Genomic DNA, 19,286 nt, shown 5'->3' with positions numbered 1-19,286 from the left:
CCTCCTGGGCTGACTTCATCCCCCCCAGGCCCAGGCCCCCGCGGAGGGAGAGGCAGCCCCGGGCCCAGCGGCCCCTGCGGGAAATGAGAAGGGCGCAGCTTCCTGGGAAAGGCTAGCAGAGAGCCCAGGGGTTTCTCGGGGACTCTGCAGACTCAGGTGTTGAGAAAGAAAAGAACAAAAGAGCCACACCCCCCAAACACACAATCCCTGCACAACCCGGAGGCCGACTGTCCTCTAAATTAGGGGGCCTTTGTTCCCTGATGGTCTTCTCTGGAAAAATAAGAGAGACCACTCAGATATGAGCCACTCTAATGTACCAGGAAAGAAAGAATTGAAAGGAGGAACAAGCAAAGAAGTATTCCTACTCATCTAAAGCTCTTCCCAAATTCTACAAGAAGTTTTGCCAGAATCACAGCGATGAGGATTTTTATAGAGAAAAGTATCAAATTATGGCAAATAATAATATCTCACATTTACAGATTACAGGTGCTGTTTTGTTTTTTTTTTTAAGATTTTATTTATTTATTTGACAGAGAGAAAGTACAAGCAGGAGGAGCAGCAGAGGGAGAGGAGAAAGCAGGCTCTCTGCTGAGGAGGGAGCCCGATGCGGGGCTCGATCCCAGGGCCCTGGGATCATGACCTGAGCCGAAGGCAGATGCTTAACGACTGAGCCACCCAGGTGCCCCTACAGGTGCTGTTTTAAGTGCTTATAGGTATGAACTCTTTGTACCCTCACAGCAATCCTATGCGGTTGGTACTTCCACAGCTCCCAGTTTGCTAATGAACAACCTGAAGCACAGAGAGGTTAAGTGACTCTTCCACGGTCACACAGCTAATAAGTGGCAGAGCTGGGATTTGAACCTAGACCACCGGAGCCTCTGCACAGCTGCCTCTTGCACTTTGATGCTACAAATAATAATAACAAAGACAAAGAGCATGTTCTCATGAACAGAGTGCTTTCATTCATTTATTATTCCAGAGAATCTTTTTGTCTAGCACCCGCCAAATGCAGGTCCCAGAGATAGAATGGTGGTGGGCCAGTAATACCCAGTTCCTGCCCTTGTGGTTCTTCTCGAGCAGAGGAGCGAGATCAAGTTGACCGCCCCCAAAATTAAACATATTAGGGCGGTGGTAAGTGCTCTAAAGGAACAGACATAGGAGTCATTGCTCTCTAAAACAATTACTACTTTCTTCATTTAACAGATAGGGAACCTGGGACTTCAGGGTGAAATGCAATACAACAGAAAGAACACACTGATTTTTTTTTTATTTCATTTATTTTTGAGTAGGTACCCAATAGCCACACGATCTGACATTCAAAAGACACTAAAGGGTATTCCCGCCTGACCCCAACCTCCCAGTGCCCCTCCCAGAACAATTGATGCTGGGTCTCCTGTATTGTGGGTCCCCTACCAGGACACAACAGCAATCCAACACACACACATTTTCTTTCTTGACACACACTGCTCTGCCCCTCGGGTTTTTTCTCTAACAAACAAATACGCAGCCGGCTTCCTCATTTTCTCATGGCGGCCTGGGATTTCATTGCATGGATGTCCCACACCCACTTTGGCCAGGCTCCTACTGATGGTCATTTAGGCGATTTCCAATCTTTTACAAGCGCAAACAATGCTGCTGGGACCCACGAAGTATATAAACCATTTCACACGCAGGCGGGTGTCTCTGCATGATAACCTCCCAGAAGTGGAATTACTGGGTCTGTGGCCATGTGCATTTGTAATTTTGATAGACATTAACCATATTGTCCACCACCGAAATGTCCCCAATTCACACTCACCCGGCAGGGGATGGAGCGTCTATTTGGCCACACCCCAACACAGTGAAGACACGCCACAGAATCAAGTGACCCGGGAGCCTGTTCCTTGCCTCGCTGACTGTGGGCTTTGGGCAGACCTCGTAACTCTCAACCTCAAGGACCTCATCAGAAGAGTGGGCTTACTAGCGACCCTGCCTTGTGTCTAACACACGCCCTTTGGAGCCAAGATGAGAAGTAGTGCAGCTCCCCAGGGAAGCAGCTCACAAGGCCAATGCCAATGCCAAAGAGGGCCCGCTGCCCTGAGCCAGAGGCCAGACAGGACACCTCAAAGAAGACACCAGCTGCGGGGGCTCTGCATCCAGCCACTGTAGGAGCTGCGTGACCTTGAGCAAGCTGCTGACTCTTCTTTCCTCCTCTGGGAGAAGAGTCAGACAGGTGAGCCCGTGAAGAGTACCTGGCACACAGCAGAGGTTCAAACCCCCGTCGTGGTCCCTGGGGCAGACACAGGTGCCCAGCACCCAGCATTCTAGAACACACAAGCCCTTCTCACCCGTGACTACCGGGGCTCTCTGCCTAGGGTGAGGAACCCTCTCCACCCTCAACCAGTGCAGGACAGGAGCTGGGGACAGAGACCCCAGCTTCTCTGCCCCCGGGGGCACGGGGAGGGCTGAGGGGTCGTAGTATGTTTGGCACAATCTCCCAGAGACTGTCAGGAGGACTGCGCCCCAAGTGTCCACGGTCACAACAGCTCTTGAGCCTGCCCTGAACGGACTCACTTCCCTTCTGTCACACACTTCCTAAGACTCCCCGCCCCCCACAAATAAACCACGTGCACTCAGATCCCTTCTCAGAGTCCACTTCTGGGGGAGCCCAACCTCAGACAGTTGTTATCACGGAGCAGAGGCAGGACGGACAAATTGGTGGGGGGGGCAGTCAGCATGGAGACGTGGAGATGGGGCAGCCACCCCCCAGGCCAGATTCCGTGGCTCTCGGGTTCCAGAACAGCATCTTCTTTTTTTTTTTTAGCTAATTACATTTTTTTTATTCTTATGTTAATCCCCATACATTACATCATTAGTTTTAGATGAAGTGTTCCATGATTCATTGTTTGTGCACAACACCCAGTGCTCCATGCAGAATGTGCCCTCCTCAATACCCATCACCAGGCTAACCCATCCTCCCACCCCCCTCCCCTCTAGAACCCTGTTTGTTTTTCAGAGTCCATCGTCTCTCATGGTTCGTCTACCCCTCCAATTTCCCCCACTTCATTCTTCCCCTCCCGCTACATTCTTCTTCTTCTTCTTTTTTTTTTTTTCTTAACATATATTGCATTATTTGTTTCAGAGGTACAGATCTGAGATTCAACAGTCTTGCACAATTCACAGTGCTTACCAGAGCACATACCCTCCCCAGTGTCTATCACCCAGTCACCCCATCCCTCCCACCCCACCCCCCACTCCAACAACCCTCAGTTTGATTCCTGTGATTAAGAATTCCTCATATCAGTGAGATCATATGATACATGTCTTTCTCTTTTTGACTTATTTCACTCAACATAATACCCTCCAGTTCCATCCACATCGTTGCAAATGGCAAGATCTCATTCCTTTGGATGACTGCATAATATTCCATTATATATATACCACATCTTCTTTATCCATTCATCTGTTGATGGACATCTTGGCTCTTTCCAGTTTGGCTATTGTGGACATTGCTGCTATAAACATCGGGGTGCACGTACCCCTTCAGATCCCTACTTTTGTATATTTGGGGTAAATACCCAGTAGTGCAATTGCTGGGTCGTATGGTAGCTCTATTTTCAACTTTTTGAGGAACCTCCACACTGTTTTCCAGAGTGGCTGCACCAGCTTGCATTCCCACCAACAGTGTAGGAGGGTTCCCCTTTCTCCGCATCCCCGCCAACATCTGTCATTTCCTGACTTGTTAATTTTAGCCCTTCTGACTGATGTGAGGTGGTATCTCATTGAGGTTTTGATTTGGATTTCCCTGATGCTGAGCGATATTGAGCACTTTTTCATGTGTCTGTTGGCAGAACAGCATCTTCCTACACGTTGGTCATGGATGTTTGGTCAGGCCTAAGGTAGAGCCTGCTCACAGAAAGCCGCTGTGAGATCCCACTCTCACCTAAGCCACCCACCCTGGACGGGGCAGGACTCGACTCTCCAAGTAGAAGCCCACCACCAAGCTCCTGAAGACATGCTTGAGGTGGGCAGCAAGTCCCAGGGTGTTTTCCAGAAGGTTCTGTAACTGGCTTAGGATACTGGAAGTCCAAAGGACACCCCAGCTGTGTATTCTGACTTCCTCTTCCAAGCCATTGAGGCAGTTGGAGGACCATGAAGATCCTCAAGGTGCAGGAGGAACAGCTAGAAGACCATTTTTTAAAGTATCAATGGGATCCACTCCCAGCTTCCATCCTGGTGGCAGAGGGCATGCGTGAGATCCACAGCAACCCACTTCTACATTCTAGCTCATTCTTGCAAGAAACTTAAAGAAAACCACAGGTCATACCCAGGGTGTTGTGGCATCCCTGGCAAATCAAGGGAAGATACAGAGCTTGGAGCAGAATCTCAGTTGATAACAGTGGCTGGAAATGAGTCAAAGTTTGTAGAACAAAATTTAACAGCAAGGCAAAAAATTAGAGAGAGAAATGGGAGGAAAACAATAGATAGAAACAGAGAGATAAATAGCTAACAGAATAATGAATGACGTGATAGCTCCCGTCCATTCCCTGCCCCTCTGCCGTGGGTCCGGGCTCTGGCCGACGGCCAATACCAGTGCCATCTCTTCACTTGAGGGCTTTCTCAACACTGCAGGAGACTGGCAGGCAATCAAGGAACCAATACCCCCCAGCCCTCGACCAACCACTGACAAGCTGGGGTATAAACACCCCAGCTCCCTTGCCCCTCGGACGGGATAACCCTCCACTACATCCCACCTTTTCCACGGGATGGAGCTCCAGCTGCCTGTAAGGGGTGTAGGGGGAGCTGGCCTCAAGACACCCCTTCGCTGGCTGCCTGCCCCCCAGTCTCATTCCCCCCAGCTCCCTACAGCGCGTCTCTGGGGGAACCCAAACTAAAGCAGTTGGGCTGGGCACCTGCTGTGGGCCAAACACTCAGCTAGAGATTTTATAGGTTGGGCAGATTTAGAGCAGCTTCTGCCGAGAAAGGAAAACAAACCACACTGTCCGTGCATCAAGGGAAAGGATGGGCCTTTGTTTCAAAGCAAATGTCCATGAGGACACGGGGAAGAGCGCTCTCACTCTGAGGCCAAGCCAGGTAAACAGAATGATGGAGTAGATCTTTTTCAGGTCATGCATCCTCCAACAGAAAAAAAACACATGGCCAACAGAGGGAGAACCAGGTTTCCAAAGCCTACCAAATGCATGCCCGTTGTCTGGGGTTGTGTGCCCTTGCTCGGAGTCGTCATTTTATCCCAGTGCTTGGGCTTTAGTCTGCTGGCTTTCATAACCACAGGTTAGGAGAAGGAGGGAAAAAAGTCTCTTCACCTCTCTCAGCAAAGGCAGGAGTAAGCTCTAGTTAAGTTTGGGAGTGGGATCATTAGTGTCTCATTAGTGACTCTAATCTCTTGGAAGCACATTGAAGGCACAAAAAAAAAAATCATTGCCTAAACCAGGAGCTGTAATTGCCGCTGTCCTTGTAAGCAGGGGGGAAAACAGGCCATGCTTTGTGGCTTCTTGCAGACAAAAGCCCTCTTCGTTAATGAGGATTCTTAATTTAGGGCAGGAGAAAACTTTTGGGTTATTATTAGGCCACAAATGGAGACTTGCGTTTCATTTCACTGCCCCATTTATCCAAAAAGAGCCTTCCGTTTTGTAAATTAAAGAATTATTTTTAAGTGTTAGAAGCCGCTGGATAACCTTGAGTAAAACCTCAGGCTTTGGTTCTCAATCTGCAAATTTAACAAACTGGGGCAAACGATCCCAAAGGCTTTGTCCAGCTCCAACAATCTACGGTTTTGTTCATCTTACCACCTACTCCTCTTAGAGGTCCCTTTAAAACCCTCAGGGTCTTTGGATACTGTTGGGGACCATAGCATCCCCGCCTGCCTGGGATCCCCACCCACGTTCCCCACAGAGGATCCCATCAGTAAGCTAAGAAGTTCAAGGAAGACAGCAAAATCTCCCCTTTGCCACCCATGAAAAAAAAAGAGAAAGAGAGATAATCACCTCTATCAGTTCCATACGCTAAGTGATCCAGTATGGTCCAAGGTCTTCTCCTGGCTGAATTAACAACACAAATCATCACCTTAGGAGGAAGTTCATGGGCACTGGAGAGGGACAGCCCTGCATTATAGAGGCTTTAAAACCCAAACTCATAAAATGTGATAGGAAAATTCATCTTTGAGGTTCATGGCCAACAAAATCTGCAATGTCTCTTTCATGGATGTTTGTTTGTTTGTTTTTTTAAGATTTTATTTATTTATTTGAGAAAGAGAATGAGATAGAGAGAGCATGAGAGGGGGAAGGGTCAGAGGGAGAAGCAGACTCCCTGCTGAGCAGGGAGCCCGATGCGAGACTCGATCCCGGGACTCCAGGATCATGACCTGAGCCGAAGGCAGTCGCTTAACCAACTGAGCCACCCAGGCGCCCTTCATGGATGTTTTTAATGTTCTCTGCAGATCAGTGAGTGGGTGGCCCCGGGGAAAGTGTGGGGTTGAGCAACTTCCCGAATAAAAACAAGAGGTGCGTACTGTGTCTCCCCAGTCAGGAGACCCCTGCCCAGGCTGGTAAGCCAAACCCCAGGCTCACAAGGGTGGCTCCTCCTCTCAAGATGCCTAACTACACACAAAACGAGATTGATGGCATTTAGCGGGAAAAAAAAGAAAGAAAAGAAAAGAGAAGAAAGGAGAGGAGAGGAGAGGAGAGAAGAAGGGAAGGGAAGGGAAGGGAAGGGAAGGGAAGGGAAGGGAAGAGAAGAGAAGAGAAGAGAAGAGAAGAGAAGAGAAGAGAAGAGAAGAGAAGAGAAGAGAAGAGAAAAGAAAAGAAAAGAAAAGAAAAGAAAAGAAAAGGGCTGCGTTCAGTTCCACCACCAGGTTCTTTGGGTTTTCCTTTTAAGCATCTGTCCCAGCAGTGGTGTGAGTGACCTTATAATGACCTGATACCCTCTTGGGTTCTCTGTTTGGGGTCACCATGGAGACAACGTAAGATGTCCCTTGAGGGCTCTGGTGCAGCATTTATTTCCCTGGCTGCTGGTTCTTGACCCCAAAGCTATCCACCATGTCGAACACTAACTGCCTTCAGGAGCCTGGATCAGCCAGCCCCTGGGGGAGGCCCGAGAGGCCACCATGTGCCCAGCTAGGAGCCAGGAGCCGCAAGGTGGGAAGAGTCCCTGCTCTCCAGGGCTTTGTGCCCACACCCACAAAGTCCCTTGCTTCCCACTGCTTTCCCAGTTTCTCCCAGTCACGTCTCCCAAACCCGCTCCCTTTCCCTGTCCTCTGACTCGCTGAATGGCACCAATATCCCCTAATCCCCTAGAGAAGTAGAAGCCTGGCAGCCATTTATGACTCTTCTCTATTCCTTCCCACATATTCAATCAACCACCATCATTTATCTTCTTGATCCTCTTCAGTCTCCAATCTGTTCATTCAGGGATGCCACAGAGGGCTGTATAGGATGCACACTGTCCAATTTAAGGTGTATTATTCACACTGTGGTCTGTGAGAATGGTGCCCCCTGGAGTTGTGCAGTGGAAAAAAAGCACTTTATACTCCTCTCCTTTCTACTTCCATCACCTTAGCTCTGACCTCCATTTCTACCCTGGAATAGAGTCAGCCTGGAGTGGAGGAGGGCCATACGGGCACCTGACTCATGTCTTGCCCCCACCCATCCAGTCTCCACAGAGTCCTTTATCAAAAAGGCATGTCTATCGTGTCGCCCCTCTGCTTCACACCCTCCATTGGCTCCCCACTGTCCTCAAGATAAAGCTCAAACTCCTTCACCAGGCTTATGAAATTAAAAGGCCTAGCACAACCTGGCCCTGCTTCCTTCTTCAACTCAACTTAGACCTACACAACCACCACAGGAAACCTCCCACTGCAGCCACGGCTCACCACTGGAGGTTCTCAGAACCTCCCGCATCACGGCTCACCATTGGAGGTTCTCAGAACCTCCCGCACCACGGCTCACCATTGGAGGTTCTCAGAACCTCCCACACCGGCTCACCATTAGAGCTTTGCACATACTATTTCCTCTGCCTAGACCTACACCCCCAGTCGCCCTCTGTCCCACCTCTGCCCCTCACTCCATAGTTCATCTAAACTTCTATGCATCCAGCTCCACGGCCCAGCTCACACATCACCTCCTCCAGGCTGTACTCCCTGACCAGCCTGGCGTGAGTCCCTGTGACCCCAACTTGAGTCTAGGTTGACTGCTTCACTACTGAGCCTTTTAGGACCAAAAGCAGTGCTCCGTAAATAGCTGTTGCATGCCATAAAGGGTCTCCCAGGCCCCGCTCCTCAGCAGATAACTGAGGAACTTTCTGCAGCAACCCTTCCCCCCAGGAAGAATTTCTTCGCAGCATCACCACCTTGGGCAGCTCTGGTACCCTCTGAAATCTCACCAGCTCAGGCCTGGTCTCTGCCCTTCTTCTGAGCCAGCCCTTCCCTTCTCTCTGCTCCTGCCCCAGAGCCCAGCTCAAGCCTCCTCGGTGAGCCTGCCTGTTTCTGCAGCTCCGCAACTGCCCTGTGCAGATACCATTCCTTTCTGTAAGGCTTGTTCCTGCACACTAAACAGAAACTCCTGGCGGGGAGCCAAAACCCAGTCACCCTGCAAAGTTACCACCGGCTCCTTGGAAAGAAAGGGACCCATGTCCTGCCCCGGCCTCTCTCTCCTCCCAAGCTTCCTGACTTATCGGGGAATTTGTTGCACTCTAGTGCAAAATACTTTTTGCTCTGTTCAAATTGCAAAGGGCAAGCACATTTAATGAAGTTCAAGACATCCCCTTTCGGGGCGCCTGGGTGGCTCAGTTGGTTAAGCGACTGCCTTCGGCTCAGGTCATGATCCTGGAGTCCCGGGATCGAGTCCCGCATCGGGCTCCCTGCTCAGCAGGGGGTCTGCTTCTCCCTCTGCCCTCTTCCCTCTCGTGCTCTCTGTCTCTCATTCTCTCTCTCTCAAATAAAAATAAATAAAATCTTTAAAAAAAAAAAAGACATCCCCTTTCCTCCAAACACTTCCATGTTCTCAGTAATGATAACACTTCCCCACTGGCTCAAATTCCCAGAGGCAGCAGACCTCCCTACACCCCAGAGGAGTCTCTCCCAGAAGCAGCTGAGCTGGGCAGATGGAAGCTCTGTGCTCACCCAGGTGTCCTGCTCTGTCTGTCCCTAACTGAGCCTTCAGGGTGGGACCCCCGCACAGATGTGAGCACCTGGAAAGAATGAGCGTGGGCCAAGAGCCTCGAATTCACTCCCAAGGGCGGACAGTGATGCAGTGACACCGTTTTTTCTAACTGAGACTTGGGAAGGGGCTCGGTGAGCTCCAGTGATTGACTTGGGCTCCAGCACGGAGAGGGAGCCTGGAAACTACTCAGTACATGGCTCAAAGCGGGCTCCTCTCCACTAGAGATGCTGCACATGGGGGCAGGATGTCAGCTATGTGGGGGAGAGCAGGTGATAAGGAAAGGGACTGGAAGGCTAGCTCAACCCTGGCCAACTGCTTCACGCACTGGGCTTCTGTATACACGGCTACCATTTCTGAGCACTTCCTGCATACCAGGAGCTGTGCTGAGAGCTTTTCTGGCTTCCTCCAGCCAACCGCTGTGGAAGGAGTTATGATGAACCCCACCCAGCAGGTAAAGACGCTGAGGCTCAGAGCGGCTGTGACTCCCTGGCACGATACAGCCCAGACTTGTGAGCGCTGGGATGCTCCCTCAGGCCGTCACACACCGGATCCGGCACCCTTACCCACCAGGCCACACTGCACAAGCTCTGGACTACAGATTCTGTGGCTTAAAACAAATAACTAATTAAAACGAATTTCCCCAGGAAATGCTCATCAAAACCACTTCACACCCATTAGAATGGCCATCATCAAAGATTAAAAATAAATAAATAAATAAGAACAGAAAGCGACAGGTGTTGCGAGGATGTGGAGAATTTGGAACCCTTGTGGCAAACGGTATGGCAGTTCCTCAAAAAAGTAAACACAGCATTACCATTTGATCCCCCAATGCCACCTCTGGGTATCTACCCCAAAGATTAGAAGGCAGAAAGATGTCCATCAACAGATGAATGGATAAAGAAGAGGTGGTATATATATACGATGAAATATTATGCAGCCATCAAAAGGAATGAGATCTTGCCATTTGCAACAACATGGATGGAACTGGAGGGTATTATGCTGAGCGAAATAAGTCAAACAGAGAAAGACATGTATCATATGACCTCTCTGATATGAGGAATTCTTGATCTCAGGAAATAAACTGAGGGTTGCTGGAGTGGGGGGTGGGGTGGGAGGGATGGGGTGACTGGGTGATAGACACTGGGGAGGGTATGTGCTCTGGTAAGCGCTGTGAATTGTGCAAGACTGTTGAATCTCAGATCTGTACCTCTGAAACAAATAACGCAATATATGTTAAGAAAAAAAAAAAGAAGATAGCAAGAGGGGAAGAATGAAGGGGGGAAAATCGGAAGGGGAGACAAACCATGAGAGACGATGGACTCTGAAAAACAAACTGAGGGTTCTAGAGGGGAGGGGGGGAGGATGGGTTAGCCTGGTGAGGGTATTGAGGAGGGCACGTTCTGCATGGAGCACTGGGTGTTATGCACAAACAATGAATCATGGAACACTACATCTAAAACTAATGATGTAATGTATGGTGATTAACATAACAATAAAAATTTAATTAAAAAAAAAAGATTTGAAGGCAGAGACTCAAAGAGATCTGTGTACACCCAAATAGTCAAACTCACGGAGACAGAAGGGAGACCGGCGGCTGCCAGGGGCTGGGGGGCGGGGGGGTAGTTAGTGTCCGAATGGGGGCAGAGTTTCAGTTCTGCAAGACGGAAAGGGTCAGAGACGGATGGGGTGCTGGCCCCACAGCAATGTAAATGGAGCTAATCCCACGGAACTGCACACTTAAAAACAGTTAGGATGGTAAATGTTATGTTATATAGTTTACCATAATGAAAAAGTTTTAAAAAAGTTAAAATGCTAAGTTTCACGTCATGTATATTTTGCCACAATTTCTTTTTTTTTTTTAAGTTTTTATTTATCTTTTTGAGTCATCTCTACACCCAACGTGGGGCTCGAACTCATGAACCTGAGATCAAGAGTCACCTCCACTGACCGAGCCAGCCAGGTGCCCTATTTTGCCATAATTTTTTTTTTTTTTTTTTGGCCACAATTTCTTAAAAATGAAGTCCTCCCTTCTTTAGTTGGAAAACTGGGGTCCCAGAGAGGAGAAGCTGGCCTTCCCCCGTGGCTGTTCATTCCTGCTCTCCCTCTTTGGCGATGGCCATGCATCCCGGAGACGCACTGCTGGGCACGTGCTCACTCCGGAGCCAGAGGAAACAGCTCTGCCCCTTCTTACTGTTCCTTTTTTCTCCCACCGCGGCTCAAGGCCAACCTGCCTCTTCCATGTATTTTGGCCGGAAGATGGTACCTGGGCTGAAAAGCTCGTGAAAAGGCTTTGGGGAGACAGACTGGGCTGTGAGGGTGTGCAGAAGCGACTGCTACCGCCCCTGCCTCGCGGCATTCAGGTGCCATCTCTCAGGGATAGTCTCTGTCACCCACTGGCTGCCCCTTTCACTCAGGCCTTTCTTGTCCCTGGATGCAAACCCATCTCCTCTCTGGCTCTCTGGCGCCATCTTGTGTGACTTCTTAAATAGCCACAAAGATTTTTTTTTTTGTCTTTATCTCCAGTAGTAGCATTTTTAAAGAACACAATAGTTCTCAAAGTTTTATCTCAGCAGAATTTCTACAATATTCTATAATGCTATAACAATAATATAGTATTAATAATAATAATAATAATAATAATAATAATAATATTCTAGAAGAAAATCAACTTTACCCATTATTCTAGCACCAAGTGGTCAAGGCTTTTTCCCCCCAACACTTTTGTAGATATTTCAAAGATAATCTGAAGGGTAGAAGTTGGTTTTATCCCCCTTGCCCTTCGTATAGATAGAAAAACTCCCCGTGAGATAAAAAGGAAGAAAGAAACAGTTTGTGTTGACAGTTCTATCCGAGCCAGAAGAGGAGCAATGTAAGTAAAATAGGTCATAAACGCTTGTCTTTGCCTGTCTGGGCTCAGCACACTGCAGATGGGTGCAATCTCACAATGGCGATTAGAACTGTCCCTTCCAGGGACACCCTGGACCCCATGATGCCAGTGACCGAATCCACACCTGCCGATCTACTGGTCTACCCGGTGGGGTATGTTGCTAAAGCCAAAACCGATGTCTCAAAGAGGAGGAAGAGGGAATGAGTGGCACGCAATTGTTTAGATGCATTGATCACTGCTTCATGGAATAAATCTAGTACCAGGATTTTAAGCACCAGCACAAAGCTTCACCAAGCCTCCCTTATTCTTGTGGAAATCCAAGTTGCTTTCGGCAAGTGACACAGAAAAAAGCAAGCAAGCATGCCACTTTGGTGTTATAATCCTACCTTGGGTTATCAGCGTCACTTGAGAGGCCTCAAGCCAAAGAGAGACTTTCAGGACTCAGACATGGGCTTTGTTCTGGAGATCCAGTCCCTTTCTCCACTGACCAAGTCCACAGAGAGCCTACGGAGTTCAAACAAAACAGAAAAGCAAGAGGGCCCTGGGGAAGGGAAAGACACAGGGGCCGTCCACATTTGCAGGCAAGCTATCTGCCAAAGGATTAATTGACAAAAGCAAATCCCTTCAACTTGAAGTAGAGAAAATCTCAAAAGGAAAACACCACCTCCCCGGTGAGGCAGCAGGCAGGTGAAGGCCTCATTTTTTTTTTTCTTTAAATACATGTCACAGTTCCCAAAAATGCATGAGGTGTCATCTCTGCAGTAAAACAAGTCAGGCTTTGAGGTAGGGGAGCCCTGAGTTTAAAAGCCTGCCCGCGGGGCACCTGGGGGGCTCAGTTGGTTGGGCGTCTGCCTCCGGCTCGGGTCGTGGTCCCAGGGTCCTGGGATCAAGCCCTGCATCGGGCTCCCTGCTCAGTGGGGAACCTGCTTCTTCCTCCCCCTCTGCCTGACACTCCCCCTGCTTGTGCACATGCTCTCTCTGTCAAATAAATAAATAAAATCTTTTTTAAAAAATAAATAAATAAAATAAAAGCCTGCCCGTGACTTCAAACCACTTCAGCAGCAGCCCTGGGCCCCGGGATCCTCATCTCCACATCAAGACAAATAATATCTGCCTCAGGGGACTGAAATGAATACAGGGGAAGCATCCCTAGGATACAGCTGGCCCAAGTAGGTGTTCAGGAAATTGTGGGGGCCATCCTGATGATGATGATGATGATGATGACGATGAGGGCAATCTTACTCTTCCACTCCTGCTAGACACCCATCCTTCCACACACAAACCTGCCCCTCTTCTAACTGGCAGTCACACTCAGTAACTGTCACTAATATCCACTAAGCACTGACTATGGGCCAGGCACTGTACAAAAAACTATTTCACTTCATTTGCAGGGCACCCAAAGATAGCTACAGCTAATACCCCACTCTACAGGCAAGGAAACAGGTTCAGAGAGGTCGGGGTAATGTGTTGGTCAGGGAAGGCTGACCACTATCACCAAAAAAAAAAACACAAAACTTCAGTCTCCCCCACAAAAGCCTACGTCTCCCCCACACCCCTGGGGGCAGAGGGCATGGAACAAAGGACTTACTCTAGCCGTCATTCAGGGACCCAGGCTCCTTCCATATTGTGACTCCCTCACCTCCTACACTGAGCCGCCCCTTGATCCCCGGCAGTGAGATAGCAAGCAAGAGGGAGAGAGCAAGAAAACCAGTGGCTCTTCCTCCCCTCAACTCAATGTGACACATGACACTTCTGCTCACAGTCCACCAGCTAAAACTAGTCTCTCGGGCCCACCTGGATGCAAGAGGCTGGGGAATAGCCTCTTTGTGCTCCCAGGCAGAGAAGAAGAGAAATAGATACTGATGAACAATAGTTTCTACCACAATGAACTTGCCTAAGAGCACGCAGCCAGTAAGAATGGAAGGGAGCTATGAACCCAGACCCTCACCTCCTAATCACCGAGCTACATACCATCTAGGGAACTGTGGAGATTTTAAAACAGAGCTCCCAAATTCTCTCCCATTCTTCCAATCAAGATGTAGGGTCCATGTCAAATCTGGGTTCTGTTAGTCTTTGACCAACAGAATACAGCAAAAATGATACTATGACCATGTCCAGTCTCTTAAAACACTGGCAAGTTTCGACTTCCTATCTCTTGGGATGCTCTCTCTTGGAACCCAGCTGCCCTCTTGTGAGGAGCCCAAGCTAGTCTATATGGAGAGATTACCTGTATTTGTTCCAGCTAACAGCCAGGGAGAGGTCCAGCCATCATCTAGAATCACCCACCGGATGTGTGAGTGAAGACACTTCCAGATGATTCTGACCCTCAGCAGTCAAGTCATCCTGAGCTTTTGAGTCTTCCTAGCTGAAGCCCCAGACACCGTGTGGCAGAGACAATCCACCTGGCTGTGCCAAGCCTGCATTCCTGACCCACAGAATCTATGAGCATAAGAAAATGGGTGATCAAAGCAGGAAAGAATGTCCAATGGAAAAAAGACAGTCTCTTCAACAAATGGTGTTGGGAAAATTGGATAGCCACATGCAGAAGAATGAAACTGGACCATTTCCTTACACCACACACAAAAATGGACTCCAAATGGTTGAAAGACCTCAATGTGAGACAGGAGTCCATCAAAATCCTAAAGAAGAACACAGGCAGCAACCTCTTTGACCTCAGCCGAAGCAACTTCTTCCTAGAAACATCACCAAAGGCAAGGGAAGCAAGGGCAAAAATGAACTATTGGGACTTCATCAAGATAAAAAGCTTTTGCAAAGCAAAGGAAACAGTCAACAAAACCAAAAGACAACCAACAGAATGGGAGAAGATATTTGCAAATGACATATCAGATAAAGGGCTAGTATCCAAAATCTATAAAGAACTCATCAAACTCAACACCCAAAGAACAAAGAATCCAATCAAGAAATGGGCAGAAGACATGAACAGACATTTTTCCAAAGAAGACATCCAAATGGCCAACAGACACATGAAAAAGAGCTCAATATCGCTCGGCATCAGGGAAATCCAAATCAAAACCTCAATGAGATACCACCTCACACCAGTCAGAAGGGCTAAAATTAACAAGTCAGGAAATGAGAGATGTTGGCGGGGATGCGGAGAAAGGGGAACCCTCCTACACTGTTGGTGGGAATGCAAGCTGGTGCAGCCACTCTGGAAAACAGTATGGCGGTTCCTCAAAAAGTTGAAAATAGAGCTACCGTACGATCCAGCAATTGCACTACTGGGTATTTACCCCAAAGATACAAAAGTAGGGATCCAAAGGGGTACGTGCACCCCGATGTTTATAGCAGCAATGTCCACAATAGCCAAACTGTGGAAAGAGCCAAGATGTCCATCGACAGATGAATGGATAAAGAAGAAGTGGTATATATATACAATGGAATATTATGCAGCCATCAAAAGGAATGAGATCTTGCCATTTGCAACGACGTGGATGGAACTGGAGGGTATTATGCTGAGCGAAATAAGTCAAACAGAGAAAGACATGTATCATATGATCTCACTGATATGAGGAATTCTTAATTGTAGGAAACAAACTGAGGGTTGCTGGAGTGGGGGGTGGGGTGGGAGGGATGGGGTGACTGGGTGATAGACACTGGGGAGGGTATGTGCTCTGGTAAGCACTGTGAATTTTGCAAGACTATTGAATCTCAGATCTGTACCTTGAAACAAATAATGCAATATATGTTAAGGAAAAAAAAGAAGAAGAAGAAGAAGGTAGCAGGAGGGGAAGAATGAAGTGGGGGAAATTGGAGGGGTAGACGAACCATGAGAGACGATGGACTCTGAAAAACAAACTGAGGGTTCTAGAGGGGAGGGGGGTGGGAGGATGGGTTAGCCTGGTGATGGGTATTGAGGAGGGCACGTTCTGCATGGAGCACTGGGTGTTATGCACAAACAATGAATCATGGAACACTACATCTAAAACTAATGATGTAATGTATGGGGATTAACATAAGAATAAATTAAAAAAAAAAAGAAAATGGGTGATCAATGCCACTAAGTGTGGGGGTGGTTTGTTATGAAACAGTAATAACTGGAAAAGGAACTTGTTTAAGAATTTCATGTCGGGTGGTGCCTGGGTGGCTCAGTTGGTTGAGCAACTGCCTTCGGCTCAGTTCATGATCCTGGAGTCCCAGGATTGAGTCCCACATCAGGCTCCCTGCTCAGCAGGGAGTCTGCTTCTCCCTCTGCCCTTCCCCCCTCTCATGCTCTCTCTCTCATTCTCTCTCTCTCAAATAAATAAATAAAACCTTAAAAAAAAAAAAAGAATTTCATGTCAGGGCACCTGGGTGGTTCAGTCAGTTAAGCATCTGCCTGTGGCTCAGGTCATGATCTCGGGGTCCTGGGATCGAGCCCCACATCAGGCTCCCTGCTCAGCAGGGAGTCTGCTTCTCACTCTCCCCCATCCCTCCCCACCCCACCCCCCACCACTTGTGTGCTCGTTCTCTCTTTCAAATAAATAAAATCTTTAAAAAAAAAATTTCATGTCAAACAGTCAAACAGATGCTATTACTTCTGGCGGGGGGGAGCTTCCAGAATCTCTTTAAGATTCATTTATTTTTTTATTTGAGAGAAAGAGAGCATGAGCAAGAGGGCACAAGCAGGGGGAGCGCTCAGCAGGAAGCCCAATGCAGAGCTCCAATCCCAGGACCCCGGCATCATGACCTGAACCGAAGGCAGACGCTTAACAGACTGAGCCACGCAGGCGCCCCCAGAATCCTTTTTATTTTTGTTCTTATGCTATTTGATATTTTTCCCGCAATAAAAATTATCCAAAATAAAAATGTGTAATTCATCATTAGAAAAAAAAAGTTTTAATGACACACCCTCTGCTCAATCACTAAATCCCACTGACCCCTGTGTAATCTTGTCCCTCGACTTTGCCAGGAAATGAGACTCCTTGGTCTATGTGGTAAAGCTGGGGGGCTATGCAGATCCTAAGGGTCCTCAGTGCTTGTTCCAGGAACAATTCAGTGGCACGAGCCGCCACCTCTAACTGCCCTCTTGGAAGCACTAAACCAGCTTCTGCGAGGATGAGCAGGGACCTGGGTCAGACCCACCTGCGCACGTGAAAATAACCCTAGGAAGGGGGCTGGGATTATGGGTAAAACAGGCCCTAGAGATGGTTTGTGAAAATGTTGCCAAAGAGGCCAGGATGCTGCCTGCCTTTGGACCGTGGGCTCATGCTGTTTCCCTACATGGTGTGCCCTTCCCAGGCACCGAAGATTAACCGTGGAAGTGAAAGTTCAGGAAAAGGGAGATGGCCGTGCCCAGCAGCCACGAGGAGAGAGGACACAGGGACCCCAGGGAGCAGCCAGACTCGGGCACTACGGGGCCGCATCCCCACACACTCTCTCCTCACGCTTCCTGACAGGCTGGGTCGGAGGATGTGTCTGGTTTCCAGAAAAAAAGGCAATGGAAGAATCCCCTCACACTTCGGTGCATCTTTTCAGGATCATCCATAAGCTGCGGGTGACATTTCAGCACTTGACCTTCCTCAAGCACCTGCATGTCACACAACTGGACAGAAGCCTCAACCAGCAAGTAAAACAGAAGCCAGACCAGCGCCATTTCCTTTCCTGGAAAAATTCCCTTTGGGTCAGGCCACAGCAGACATCTAGGACATCAGACCTCTTCCACCCCCCAGCCTGCCTCTGTCCAGAAAGCCGAAGGAAAAAGAACTGCTGGAACTGGAACCAGCTTCCAGAAAGCAGTGGGGAGACATGAAGCTGCATCTGGATGATGTGCCAGGAATTTTGGCTCCGCTGTCCAAAATCAAACCCACAGCTCGCAGCTGGGTTTGCACTGGCTTGGGGACCTTCTGACTGGCCCTGCTTCCTACATCCTTTTGTCGGAAGAGGCCTTGCATCCTTTGCTACCAACTCCATCCATCAGTTTTTTGAGGCACCACTGGATTCTAATATGAAGAGGACAAAAAACAGACATCTGATTCGTGGACAGGTCAGCCTGTGGCCGACGGTGTCCTTGGCCACTTGCTATGCCTTTCCAGGAGTTGCCCTTCCAACCTGGGGGGGACGAACCCACTCGCAGGAGCCCTGGGGGCCTTCCACATTTTCCTGTATACCTGTTGCTTTACCCCACTGAAGAGGATCAGCACCCAGGCGCCCCTGAAGTATTTCTTTCTGGAAGGTTGGCACTAGACCTCATACCAGCAGCCCGTCCCACTCTGACCCATGTCCCCCTTCGGTCACTGCTGCTGATCAGCAGCCCCTTTGCTGCATGGCTTCTCAAGACCGAATGAGAAGGGAAATCAGAAAAAAAGGTGACCTGGCGTAACCGGCCACATAGCTCACATTCTTGTCCCTTTAGTGAAAAACACCATTTCTCCCCTGGAAGCTTCTAAATTCAGAAATTAGCCTCCATACATCCACTGGCCTTAAGAGCCGGAAGCTTGGGTTGGACTCCCGGTGGGGATGCGTCCGGTTCCAGGAGTTGTGCGAGGGTCCCTGTTGCAGGTGTGGCTTAAACAGGGTGTTTTAAGGGGCGCCTGGGTGGCTCAGTTGGTTAAGCGACTGCCTTCGGCTCAGGTCATGATCCTGGAGTCCCGGGATCGAGTCCCGCATCGGGCTCCCTGCTCGGCAGGGAGTCTGCTTCTCCCTCTGACCCTCCCCCCTCTCATGTTCTCTGTCTCTCATTCTGTCTCGAATAAATAAATAAAATCTTTAAAAAAAAAAAAGAAACAGGATGTTTTAAGTATTCCATCTCCAGAGGCACTGCTGCCCTGTCAGAATTCATTTTGGGGGGTTTAAGCAACATTTAAATGGTCCCTGCAATATACTTTTCTCAAAAGTTTCTAAAGCGATTGCAGATAACATCTGATCCCTGTTTCTACTTATCTGTAGTATTACCTCTTGGCTGTATCCAGGTTCTTTACTGTGGGCAACATGGCATCTCATCAAGAGTTCTCAAGACCCCTGGACATTCTATGTCTCTCCCTGGTCTCACTGCATTACGTCTATGCCCCTTTCTCAACTTGATCTCACTTGGTTACACCAAGTAAGGAAAACCGTCATCTCTGAATATCAAAATCTAGAACCTTTCTGAACGCCCACCAAGAGGACATTAAATACCCTAAATTATGTTGCATCTTTTAAATGGAATACTATGGAACCCTCAAAAACAATGTTATGGTCAGGGCACCTGGCTGGCTTAGTTGGTGGAGTGTGGGACTCTTGGTTTCAGGGTTGTGAGTTCAAGTCCC

At 48.6% G+C, this 19,286-nt stretch overlaps 1 pseudogene; it reads left to right on the top strand.

Annotated features, from left to right (window-relative positions):
• The first annotated feature begins 12,099 nt into the window (after positions 1-12,099).
• Positions 12,100-18,430, top strand: LOC118023159 (annotated as a pseudogene).
• Positions 18,431-19,286: the final 856 nt, after the last annotated feature.

This window comes from Mirounga leonina, unplaced genomic scaffold (assembly GCF_011800145.1).
Source record: "Mirounga leonina isolate KUSES-001 unplaced genomic scaffold, KU_Mleo_1.0 Mir_178, whole genome shotgun sequence".
Classification (NCBI taxonomy): domain Eukaryota; kingdom Metazoa; phylum Chordata; class Mammalia; order Carnivora; family Phocidae; genus Mirounga; species Mirounga leonina.
The sequence above is the reverse complement of the archived record's forward strand: the minus strand, read 5'-3'. Positions and strand labels throughout refer to the sequence as shown.